Raw genomic sequence first — 12,399 nt, forward strand, 5'->3', positions numbered from 1 at the left:
CTAATATGTGCCTTCCTTTTTCGTAGGGTAATTGAGAGGATCAAACGATGATAAAATATGTGAATGTATTTTGTTAACTGGAAGGTATTGTTAGTGAGGTTTCAGCTGACATAGTTAATTTTGGAAAAGCTGCTGTTTAGGAAAGAAAGGGAGACTTGACTTTGGCTGTGATGGAATCACTAAAGGCCTCAATAAAGGTGGAATGAGTGAGTATAAAGGACAAGAGTTGCAAGTGAGAGATGCTGGAGGCAGTGAGCTGGACACGTTGATACCAGCTTGACGTGCAAACCTTCAGAAAAGATGAAATATATTGAATCTGAAACATATTAACTTCATTGTACAAAAGAAAAGAACCAGAAGGGTAGCGCGCGCGCGCGCGCGCGCGTGTGTGTGTGTGTGTGTGTGTGTGTGTGTGTGCATGCTTGTGGCTTTCCATAATTTGGCCCCAAACCAGGTTTTTTCCATACTCTTCTTCAGCAGTAGTCATGCTCTGCAATCCAGGTTCCCAGGCCTCTGCCGGGAGAAATCCTACTCACTCTTGCGAGGCCTTTCCTCCGCGGGGTTTCCCCAACCCCTCCTGTCCCTCCCACAGGAAGAATAAATGGTTCCTTTTCAATGCCCTTTCTGTGAAAGCACTTTTTCCACTCTAGAGTGAGGGAGACCCAGTTTTCCTTATTCTGCATCTCCAGGCTCTGCTCCACGGTCTACCTCTAGGAAGGCGCTCAGTGAAGGTTTAGTCAGCGAATGCACTTTGAATAAATAACTTTTAAAGTTGAGAGGACTTTTAAGGCCGGGAATCACAGTCGAGGACGCCTTGCCCAGGGGCATTAGCGGTCCTCATCCGGGCGGCCCTGAAGGCGAAAGACCTCCTCCACCTCCGGGTCCTTGCGGCCGCGCTCGGCGAATCCCGCGGGAAAGGTCCCCAGCTTGCGCGGGGGCGGGGCCTGGGCGTCGGGGGCGGGGCCGTCCGCGGGGGTTTCCGCGCCGGGGGCGCGTCCGGCGGGGGCGCGGGAGGGGCTTCCGCCGCGAGGGGGCGGGGCCGGTGCTCGGAGTCCTCTGACGGCCCCAGCCAGGGAATTTCAATTTGAAACCTAGCAGAGGGAGGAGGCCAGTGCGGCTGCCCGCGGCAGGGACCGAAGAGGGACGGGTCCCCGCGGCGAGCGACCTCCAGAGGTGCGGCGTCGGGGTAAGGAGGCGTGTGGGACTGCACGGGCCAGGCGACTTGTCCGAGTGGGGCTGCAGGGGCGGCTCAGATTTTTCCTCTGGCTGCGGCTGGGAAGCTGATCCCGGGCAGGAAGCGGTGGCGGGACGGTCCCACCGGGATGGGGGGTGGGGAGAGGGGGCCCGGCTTTGGGATTTTCTGCGGCTCCCTCTTTCCTTTCCCTCTCGGTCTCTGCTCTACCGGATTCCTGCCCCGGGGTCCGGGTCCTGTTGCTCCGGGCCGGATCCCGGCTTCGCTGCTCCCCTAGGTTCCCCTCCTCCCTTTTCCGGGGGGCAGGGGCCGCGTCCCGGAGGAGCCTGGAGAGGCGAGGGCACCGGGTGGACGTCGTCCCCGCCGGGGTGCCGTGGGCTCAGCTCACGCGTCCGGGCCCCGTGGAGCAGCAGCGGGAGAAATCCGGCTTCATCCCCCCCTGGGAGGCTCAGCCGCGGCGTCGCCCTTCAGGAGGAAGGTTTTGGAAGGGGAAGCGCGGGCCGGCCGCGCGCGTGGGGACTGCGGGAAGCCGGGCGAGGGCTGCGCGCCAGCCCCACGCGCGGTGCGGGTCGGCCCGGCGTCAGCTTGCGCCCGCGCCCCGGCTGCCGCCTGTGCCGTCTGGGAGCTGCCGAGAGGGATGCGTGTTTCGTGCTCGGATCCTTACAATTCCCGCACCCAGGCCATCTCACCACAGATGGCTTGTTTTTCTCTCCTCCTGCGCTGGGGGCCGAGGGTTGGGAGCATTTTTAGGTGAGCAGCGGGGAAGCACCAGGAAGAGAACCTAAAGGAGCGGGCAGGGTTGGAGTCGGCGTCTGGGGACCCCATCCCCAGGCGCAGACGCTGCCCCAAGCAGCCTGGACGGCTGTGGTGGGATGTCAGTTATGCTTCTCCAGATCGCTCACCTTCCCCTAGGTCAAGTTTGTTTTATTTTATTTTATAAATAAAATGAGGTTTGGCGAGAAGAGCTCCTGCCTAGAGTCTATTATTTTGGGGAGGGGTCTGCGTGTGGCGCCCTCCCTACTGACCCGGGTCGCCTTTCATTGAATTGCTCCATCAACACCACACCTGCCCCGAATTTTAAGATCCCTGGATGGGTGGGAGGGAAGGTGGAACCTAGAGGAGCTGTGGGTATATTTTCACTTTTCTGAATCACATCTTTCCCGGGTTTCTTGAACTTCTTGCATCTGAAATGGCATGTGTGTGCCAGGCGTTTTGTTCCTCTTGTTAGTGTTATTTAAGCTTTTTTTTCAAAAAACGACTTGCGCAGTTTTCCCCTCATTTCTTCAGTCTTTTCTTTATTCCCTCCCCCACCCCCGTTTTTATTCTTTTTTTCAACAGAATACATTATTTCTGTGGTTTCTATTTATAACACTGTTGAGAATTAGCATTTTAGTTGGTGTTCTGTCACATTTCACTTCGGGCTTAGCACTTGCGGGAAACTGAGTCAATTTCTATGCTGCAGGGCTAGGATTTAGAATTCTCAAGCTTTGAACAGGCTTTAGTGGGGAACGGATAGTGCTTAATCCTATTCAGTTTCCCTTTGCAGGATCATTGCTGTGAGAAATCGCTGTATGGCTGTTGCAGCCACTGATGGGGGCTGCATTGCAATGCAATCTTGAATTGTGATAAGGGCCAACTGGGTACATCCATCAGGCTGTGAGTTTGACACAACTTTTAAAGAGCTATGCTGTGTCGCCTGTCAGAGCTCGAGTGATCATTCTTATAATTCAATGTAAGAACCACCATCATACTTCAGATATCTATTCTTTGCAGGTTATTGGAGAACTGTGCAAGTGGTAATGGCTTGGAACAATGGTGTGGATTTAGCGCTAATTTAATCCTATCCTGTCTTCCTTACTTCTTGGGCAGAATTCCCACTGAAGTCAGTAGTGGTCTTGTGTGCAGACAGACTGCTGAGAACAAGAGGCTGCTCATTTAGAGTAACGGGAAGGGACGGTTTCTTTCCTTTTGAAACATCCCTCTGTAAGAAAGACCTAGTCATAACAGTTCTTTAATCTTTTACCCCTAGTCCAAGTAGTTAAGAGCACTGTTTGCAAAAACCTTCGAAAGAAAATTTGTGGATGAATTGAGCCATGTCCCTCAAACTCTTGATATCTAAATTGGATGGTGACTGTTAAAGATGAAAAGTGATTTAAAAAATCATTTAACAAAGCTAGAATTTCAGTAAAATTTTTCCTAACTTGTGTAAAAAACATAAACCGCCAGGGAGCATTTTGTAGCAACTGGGTATGTATATTTCAAATCTGAAATTTAAGTCCAAGTAGAAAGAAGCAAATTTGATTTAGAAGATGAATCTGAAGAGAGGCCACCAAAAAATAACTATCTAAATATAAAAGAAGGAAATTCAGATAGCTCTTGCTGTATTTCAGGTAATAGCTTTAGGACAATTTGCTCACTGTCATACGTGTTCTTAAAGACTTAGTGACTGCCCGGGTCCATCATTAGATATGCGAACACTTGGAGATTTCCAAATGAGCTTTGTGCTGATCTGAGTTGTGAGCTAGTTAGATCCTTGGCTTCTTAATGTAACATTCTTGTGGCTTACCCTTTCCAAATTACTAGTTCTAAGGAATTGAGTTTAGAAAACCTAACCAGTGACCAGAATGTAAAAATAGGTATTTAAAAATCAGAACCACGTCCACGTGTACTACCCAACAACTTGCTTTCAACTAAAAATACTCACAAAGATGACAAAGCAGTCCACAACCAAAATATTTATTGGTACAATTTCTCTGTAATTAGTAATATTGGACAGTTATGTTTAACATCAGATTCTGCCCTGAAACACCCCTCTCATATTACTGTGGTTAGTGAACTACAAAGGTTGTATCTTTGCCATTTCATTTAGGAATGTAGGGTTTATGTTTTATGCAGCAGAATGCTAAATATTTTTGAAGGTTTGCTTTTGTTTCTGTTTCTGTTGAAGGCATGGGCCTTTTTCTTTCTTTTTTGAACTGAAGTAGTCTGTTTAAAAACTGTGTGGACTTATTTTTTTTTAAGTATGAATTGCTAGTAGTTTTATAAGGCAAATGAACAGTTTATAGGGATCAATACCGCTGAGTCACATTTTGCATTTCTAAAATCTGTATTGTTTACTTGGAGAAAACAAAAGAAATGTGCCTGCCTCCTCCATCCCACCTTTATTTAGAAACATTTCCAGTGGGCCTGTTTGTTTTCTTCAGATTCAGAATTACTGTACCTAACCACTGGGTACCCTTACAGATTTCAAAGCCTCAAGTAAATGTTTATGCTGGCTTTTGTAGTCAGCAAATAGTAGCCAAACCCTAATTTACTGCTCTTTTATAGAATCTTGGAATCTCAGGGCTGAACCGTTAGGAGTCAGCAGATCCACTCTTAGCCCTAGTCTCTTCCTCTCAACATGCAAACAGTTCTAATCTCTTTGGAATGTCTGAGCAAATAGAAGATTTGTATGTGATTTTGTCACTGATTCTAGACAGAGCATCCTTTGGGATGCCATGTTTTGGCATAAACCAACAACTTGGTATTATAAGATTTATATCATTTCTCTCTGTGGACAGTGCCCTAAACTAAAATCTAAAATGGAGTCAATGCCTGGTATCATTAACTGTAGGGAAATGGCCTCCAAGTTAGCGATTAATATTAGAGTTATTTACAAATTGTAGGTAAGCCAAGAAGGAAAAAAAGAAATCATCTTAGTCATCTAGAAATGATTTATAGTTCTTTGTTGTTGTTTGTTTTTTCGTTTTTGTTTTTGAGACACAGTTTCACTCTGTCACCCAGGCTGGAGTGTAGTGGCGTGATCTCAGCTTACTCCAGCCTCAGTCTCCAGGTTCAAGTGATTCTCATGCTTCAGCCTCCCAAGTAGCTGGGATTACAGGTGTGTGCCACCATTCCTGGCTAATTTTTGTATTTTTAGTAGAGATGGGGTTTCACCATGTTGACCAGGCTGGTCTTGAACTACTGACCTCAAGTGATCTGCCTGCCTCAGCCTCCCAAAATGTTGGGATTACAGGCATGAGCCACCACGCCCAGCTGATACATAGTTATAGCTAATAGTTTTTGGTAGCTTTTATATGAAAAAAAGCTCATCATCACTGGTCATTAGAGAAATGCAAATCAAAACCACATTGAGATACCATCTCACGCCAGTTAGAATGGTGCTCATTAAAAAATCAGGAGACAATGGATGCTGGAGAGGATGTGGAGAAATAGGAACACTTTTACACTGTTGGTGGGAGTGTAAATTAGTTCAGCCATTGTGGAAGACAGTGTGGTGATTCCTCAAGGATCTAGAAATAGAAATACCATTTGACCCAGCAATCCCATTACTGGGCCAGTATTATAAAGACACATGCACATGTATGTTTACTACATATAAACATGTATTATAAAGACATTGTATTATAAAGACACATGCACATGTATGTTTACTGTGGCACTGTTCACAATAGCAAGGAGTTGGAACCAACCCAAATGCCCATCAGTGATAGACTGGTTAAAGAAAATGTGGCACATATACACCATCGAATATTATGCAGCCATAAAAAAGGATAAGTTCATGTCCTTTGCAGGGACATGGATGAAGCTGGAAACCTTCTTTCTCAGCAAACTGACACAAGAACAGAAAACCAAACACTATGTTCTCACTCATAATTGGGTGTTGAGCAATGAGAACACATGGACACAGGGGAACATCACACACTGGGGCCTCTTAGGTGATGGGGGCTAGGGGAGGTATAGGAGGGGGTGGGGGCCTAGGGGAGGGATAGCAGGGTATGGGGGCCTAGGGGAGGGATAGCATTAGGAGAAATACCTAATGTAGATGACAAGGTGATGGATACAGCAAACCATCATGGCATATGTATACCTAACTGCACATTCTGCACATGTACTCCAGAACTTAAAGTATAATTAAAAAAAACAGTTTTTGGTAGCCTTTTCTATAAAGCGTGTGTCTGTGTGTGTATTTCATATGAGAGAGGGAATATTATATGTGTTTGTGATGTGAAATATCTACACGTTGTATTTAATAAATATTTGATGATTAATTCATTGAAACAATATATTGGAGGTGAAGAATCTTTAGTGAAGATTCTTTGATAGAGTTGATGTAGAAATGGGTGATATTTCATGTAGAAACATTGTGTAGGTAATATTTTATTTAGAGGATTTGCTTTTCTAACCACTGGTATTGTTTATTCTGTTTGGCTTGGGATCTGTGTTGTAAGTTTCTTAGATTCATGTTTTTTATGTCTAGGAGAGTAGATAATCTATGTCTGTGGTGTTGGGGTAGTATTAATTTTAATTAGAATTTCAGAGGCTCTCTGAATTTTCTTATTTTAAAGTGATGTCTCTTGCTCCTTGGCATTGGTATAGATTTCATGTGATCTATGAGTGCATTCATACTGCTTCTGGATTTTTTTTCTTCGAAGACTGAAGTGGAGCTAATTTCATATTCTCAGTTATCTTTAAAATGGAAACATATTTTCACTTCACAGATACCTTTCTGAATTTTGCATATTTTCACTCTAACATTGTAGAGCCATAAAGTCAAAAAGTACATAGATTGTCTTGCAAATAATCTGGAATAAATTGAAGGATAAGAACAATCTTTTCTGAGATCCGAGCTGTATCTTAAGTAAGATTTTGCTTTAGATAGACAAGTTGAACTTTTGCGTATATAACTAATCCAGTATCATGGGGATAATTTTAGTTCTTTCCGGGTTAGGAACTGGAGGGCATGGAAAGGCTCCCACAGTGTTTTTGTCACTGTTCATTTATAGGACCTTATTGCCTAGGTCAGGTGGGGTAGTTCATGCTATTTAAACCAAATCTTTGTGAAGAGGCCAGTTTCTTGTTGCTTTGCTCTTATGGTCTCACCATCAATCTTCATGAAAGAATTTTCAAATACTTAAACACTTACGTTACCCTTTAGTTGCCTTTTTGCAGGATAATTGTGATTTAAAAGTTTGTCATATAGTTCTGATTACCAGCTCTGAAGTCCCGTTTTCCAAGCCCTTGTATTCAAGTTTCCAGACCTGCTGATGAGTTTCAGGGCTGGGCCATCATAACAACAGTGCTGAATTTGCTCATATTTTTTACAGTTTCCTACATTCGACCAATATATGTACATATCCCAGTAGCTTGAAGACATAAAATAGAAATGTGGTATACACTCTGCCATAATTCTTTATTTCTATCTCTTTTTGTTCAGAAGCTACTTGTTTTTCACCTTAGATTCATTTACCTTATGGGCCAGAAGGGAGCTTGAAGGTTATTTAGTTCAGACCCCTGATCTGGGGTGGAGAGTGGGGTTCTTGGGCCTCCAGGGTGCGTATACTGCCTGAGACTGTAAGTCAGGTATTGTGCTTCCACGTGCATGCACTTCTGTATGTGTGTGTGTGTGTGTGTGTGCAGCATCTGTGTGTGTGTATATGTGTGCAACATCTGTGTATGTGTGTGTAGCATCTGTGTGTGTGTGTGTGTGTGTGTGTGTGTGTGTGTATAAGTGGCTGGGAGAGACAGGTTGAGAGAGAGAGAGACTTCGGAAGGTTTTTGAAAGGGTTTTGGGAAACAGAAAAGGTTGAGAACTGATATTTCAGTTCTTATTTCTGAGATTAAAAGATGGAAGTTTTAAGGGTATTCTTTTCTTTTTCTCTTTTTTTAAAAATTTTTTTCGCCATATTGTACTTTTCATCATTGATTCTCCCCTATCCCCCATTGTACTTCTTTCCATTCAGTTGAATTCATTTAGTTGATCTCCTTTTACCTAGTTGTCAAGGTTAAACTGAATTCTGATATAATTCTGGCCACTCATATTCTTACCTGTGAGCTTAGTGAATGTGTGTTTATTTCCTCACAAATTTCTTTGATGGAAATATTGATTAGAAGGGATCAGTAGCATGTCCACACTATTTGATGCTGGTTAGACTGCCACATATGCCATTGTGACCTTGGGCAAATTATTTCTCAAAGTCTCATTTCCTGTAGTAAGGGGTTAAAAATCATACCTACCTCAGAGTTACATGAGGATTAAATGAGCTAATGCTTATAAAATGCTTCACAGGGTGCCTGGCATCTGTAAAAACTGTTAGGTTAAGAAAAGACCTAGTGGGTTGGTTGCTGGTGAATATGTGGTAAGCAGATTTTTTGCAGTGGTCAGGAATAATTATCTGTGTGGAAGTACAGTCTTTGATATGAAACTGTAATTTCCTATTGTGATCACAAGTTAAAACCACTTTTTAACAATTTCAGTCCAGTATCTAGAATGTTTGAGCTTTTAGAAACTCTGTCTTAACTTCATTCTTTTTGGTAACAAAAGAGCAAAGCAGTTGGGATCTAGCTTCAATAATACAGGGATAATGTAGTCTTTTTTGTTATGTTGCCAGAGGTAACTGATTATAAATGTAAAATTGTGTGCATATGCTATACTATAATTTCTTCTATTAGCGCAGTAAACTTGCTGAAAGAACCCTGTTAGTGAGCAGAATTTTTATTGATAATGTTTAAATCTCTGCATATGGCATTAAAATGTAACCTTTATAAATCTTGGTGTGAAACAGACCTGCACACCAATATAGTCTTTTAACTTTAAGTTAGTTGCCTATTTTAAGAAATCAGATTTCATATAAATATATTTTAGGCTAAAAATTTGGTGATGGTGCAGCGCGGGGCCCATTGGGCCCACTGGTTCTGTTGGTTCTGGTGCTCTCATGGGTCAGCTGCTTTGTTTAACCTGTCCCTGATACATCATTTTATGCTCAGTTCTAGCTTTGTTCTAGGTTCCATTTTAAATAATCCTGTAAGGCCAGAAGCATTGGCAATCAATAAACATGTAAAAAAAAAATAAGGAAGCCAATGGTCTTGCAGCACCAACTATAACCAGGTGCTGTAGTTGGTACTTTACATACGCTAATATCCCTGCTCCTTTTCTGCAGCACCATCTTGGAGTAGTTAGTGTGCTCTTTTTACGTATGAGAAATTGAGGCCTTAGGCTCCAGGGCACCCAACTTGTGTATGGCTAAAGTCCTTGTTTTTTTCTGTGAGGTCCAGTTACTGCTTTTAATTGTTTGATGTTATTACTCGGTAGAAGTTGAAGTTTTTTGGAATTCATTGTTATCTGCAGTATCTAACTTTTGTAAAAAGACAGGCTTGCTTTCCTTACTGGGTTCTACCATCTAGTTTTTTGTGTAAAGGTATGATTATGAAGCAGACCTGAATACTACTTTTAGTTATGTGATTCTTGACTAATGCGGGAGCAGGGAATACCCTTCATCTTGTTAGAAACTTTACTCTAAATGTTTCTAGTCTGATTTTTCAATATTAGAAAAATATATCAAAGGATAAAACACATCAGAATAAAATGTGGCTCTCCCCCCACCTTTACTTTCTGCCTTTCCTGTGGTTTTGCACTTTTTGCTTTCATTTAAAGTGCAAATGGCATTCCCCAGGTGCGTCACATGATGTAGAAAGTCAGGTAGTACTTAGGGGATTATGAAGAAAAGCAGCAGACTAGTGCCCTAGCTCCCTCCTTGACAGATTTCTGCTCCCCTGAGGCAACTACTTTCAATAGTTTTGGTTTTGTATTCTGGTGTTTTGTCTCTAAATAACATGATTTTCTTGTTTCTTGATTCTTTTAAGTGACAGAATATTTTATGCTTTATTATTTGTTAAAAGTTTAGTGGCTGGGTATGGTGGCTTACCCCCATAATACCAGCACTTTGGGAGGCCAAGGGGCAGGGGTGGATCACCTGAGGTCAGGAGTTTGAGACCAGCCTGGCCAACATGGCAAAACCTCATCTCTACTATAAATACAAAATTCAGCTGGGTGTGGTAGTGCCTGCCTGTAGTCCCAGCTGATCGGGAGGCTGAGACAGCCGGGAGGCAGGGTTGTGGTTAGCCAAGATCGCGCCTCTGCACTCCAGCCTGGGCGACAAAGCAAGACTCCGTCCGCCCCACCAAAGTCAACATCAGTATAGGCCAAATCCTAATTTCCTTAATGAAGACTTCTAGTAGCTGCCCAAGAAAGTGTAAATGGGAGGTGAATTTCTTGAGGCTTGCATGTCTTAAAATGTCTTTCTCCACTCTGTTTGGTTGCTTTTATGGTTTGGTTGTATATAGAATTCTGTTAGTGATTACCTTCCCTCCAAATTTTGAAGGCGCCTTTTGAAGCCATTTGAAGGATGCTTTTCTCTCACCTCAGTCCTCGAGGTACCTGGAACCTCCAATTTCTCAGGCTCTTAGGGCTTTTCGAACAATCAACTTGTTTCTTGTAGGCCCCCACCAACACAGGAACACAGTTTTCTGCTTCCTCTGCTCTGCTAAGTCAGTTACTTTGTACATCTGCTTTCCATCTTCTAAAATTTTGTTGACATATTTGCTGGCCTGACCCCTCCTACTGTTTTTTTTTTTTTTTTTTTTTTTTTTTTTTTTTTTTTTTTTTTTTTTTTTTTTTTGCTTTGCTTTTGTAAATTTTTTCCTAGTAAGAAAACTTTCCTTACTGTCATTTTAGTATGGTTCTGAGAGGAAGCAGAAATTAGCTCATGTTAAACAAATTGAATTTTGGAATTTAAATTGATTAAAAACAAAATTCACAAGATTGCTGTGGTACTTACATTTGGTAAGGACTGCAGCCATAATAAAATTATACTTGTTTCTCCATGCCAGGTGCTGGGTTGAACTTCATTTATATAGAGGGAGGTGGAAAAGTCAGGGGATTGAGTGAACATCTAGGGTGGCTGGGAGTGGACGACTGATATGTTATTGGTCAAGAAACTACTTCCTAGGAAAAGTTTAGTAAATTTATCATATTTTTTTTCCTGTAGTCTTTCAAGGATTAGTTTAGTATAAACTCTTAGAAATATTATGTATTTGAACTAGACTTAACAGTACATACTCACCAAATTTGTTTTTGTTGTGTATTGGAAGTGATAGCATTAGTTGAGATATATTGAGTATCTTGGTTTGTCTGTCTTTAGATTGACATATTGTTGCCACACATATACTTGAATATTTTTTGGACCTGGTGCAGTGGCTCGCACCTATGAGCCCAGCACTTTGGGAGGCCAAGGCAGGCAGATCACCTAAACCCAGGAATTCAAGACCAGCCTGGGCAACATGGGGAAACCTCATCTCTATTAAAAAATAAACAAATAAATAAATAAAAAGAATATTCTTTGAATATGATTTGAGGATTAGAGTAAGCTTTGAATATATGCAGGTTCTGTTAAATACTGTAAGGGTGAAAAGTTTCATTACTAGGTAGGACATTATTAGGGATTTACCTTAATATGAAGGTACAGATGTTAGGGATTTTTGAGTATGGGTTTTGGGGACGGTAAAACGTAAAGGAAGGTTCTGAATACTGTAGTAGGTCAGTAGTGACTGGGAGGTCTGAGGAAATGTCAGGATGATCTACTGCCTGTTATGTGATCAGTGTTGGTTAAGTTGCCCAGTGGATTTTAGAGATTTATAAATTCAAATCTATTATTCATGAATGTAGAAGATGTTGCAGGCAATCGATAAGGACAGCATTTCCCTAAAGTATGTTGGTATGTTAAATGATTTGAGTCTTTCTTCTTTTTTGTTTTTGTTTCTTGGAGACGGGGTCTCGCTCTGTCGGCCAGGCTGGAATGCAGTGGCGCGATCTTGGCTTACCGCAACTTCTGCCTCCTTGGTTCAAGCGGTTCTCCTGCCTCATCCTCCTGAGTAGCTGGGATTACAGATGCCCGCCACCACGCCCAGCTACTTTTTGTATTTTTAGTGGAGATGGGGTTTCACCATGTTGCCAGGCTGGTCTCGATCTCGTGACCTCAGGTGACCCGCCTGCCTTAGCCTCCGAAAGTGCTGGGATTACAGGCGTGTGCCACCATGCCGGGCCTCCATTTGATTTTTAAAACAATTTTGTACCACAAATCTGGCAAGTAAGAAAAGTGGAGTTTAAACTTATTCAAAGTCCTGGAGCAGTTACTAATGGAGCTTCAGGCAAGGCCAAGTTCCCTTGTGTCCAGAGTTGTTCTCACTACGTTGTGCACTTTTGCCAGTTGAAGTTTTCTTGGAGAACTCAGGAAGTCTGCCAAGTTTTATAGCTAGAGGGATGTCNTATATAATATGTCAGATGCTGTTAGGTAGGGGAGGGAGCACTGGGATTGTGGGGTGGGAAGAACTATGATGGGCCAATGTTTTTGCATTAGCTTTTTTTATAT

At 42.6% G+C, this 12,399-nt stretch overlaps 1 protein-coding gene across 30 annotated transcripts in view; it reads left to right on the forward strand.

Annotated features, from left to right (window-relative positions):
• Positions 1–1,011: 1,011 nt before the first annotated feature.
• EPB41L2 (erythrocyte membrane protein band 4.1 like 2) overlaps positions 1,012–12,399 on the forward strand; it is a 232,406-nt gene continuing 221,018 nt past the window's right edge. For 7 of the 30 annotated variants that reach the window (XM_037740204.1, XM_017533260.2, XM_037740216.1 and 4 more), the window contains exon 1: positions 1,012–1,173. The gene's annotated coding sequence lies outside the window, so the exon portion shown is untranslated. Of the gene's footprint in view, positions 1,187–12,399 lie in introns of all 30 variants that reach the window. The other 23 variants (XM_037740214.1, XM_017533254.2, XM_017533257.2 and 20 more) reach the window with 6 other exon arrangements.

This window comes from Cebus imitator, unplaced genomic scaffold (genome assembly GCF_001604975.1).
Source record: "Cebus imitator isolate Cc_AM_T3 unplaced genomic scaffold, Cebus_imitator-1.0 Scaffold81, whole genome shotgun sequence".
NCBI classification, from domain to species: domain Eukaryota; kingdom Metazoa; phylum Chordata; class Mammalia; order Primates; family Cebidae; genus Cebus; species Cebus imitator.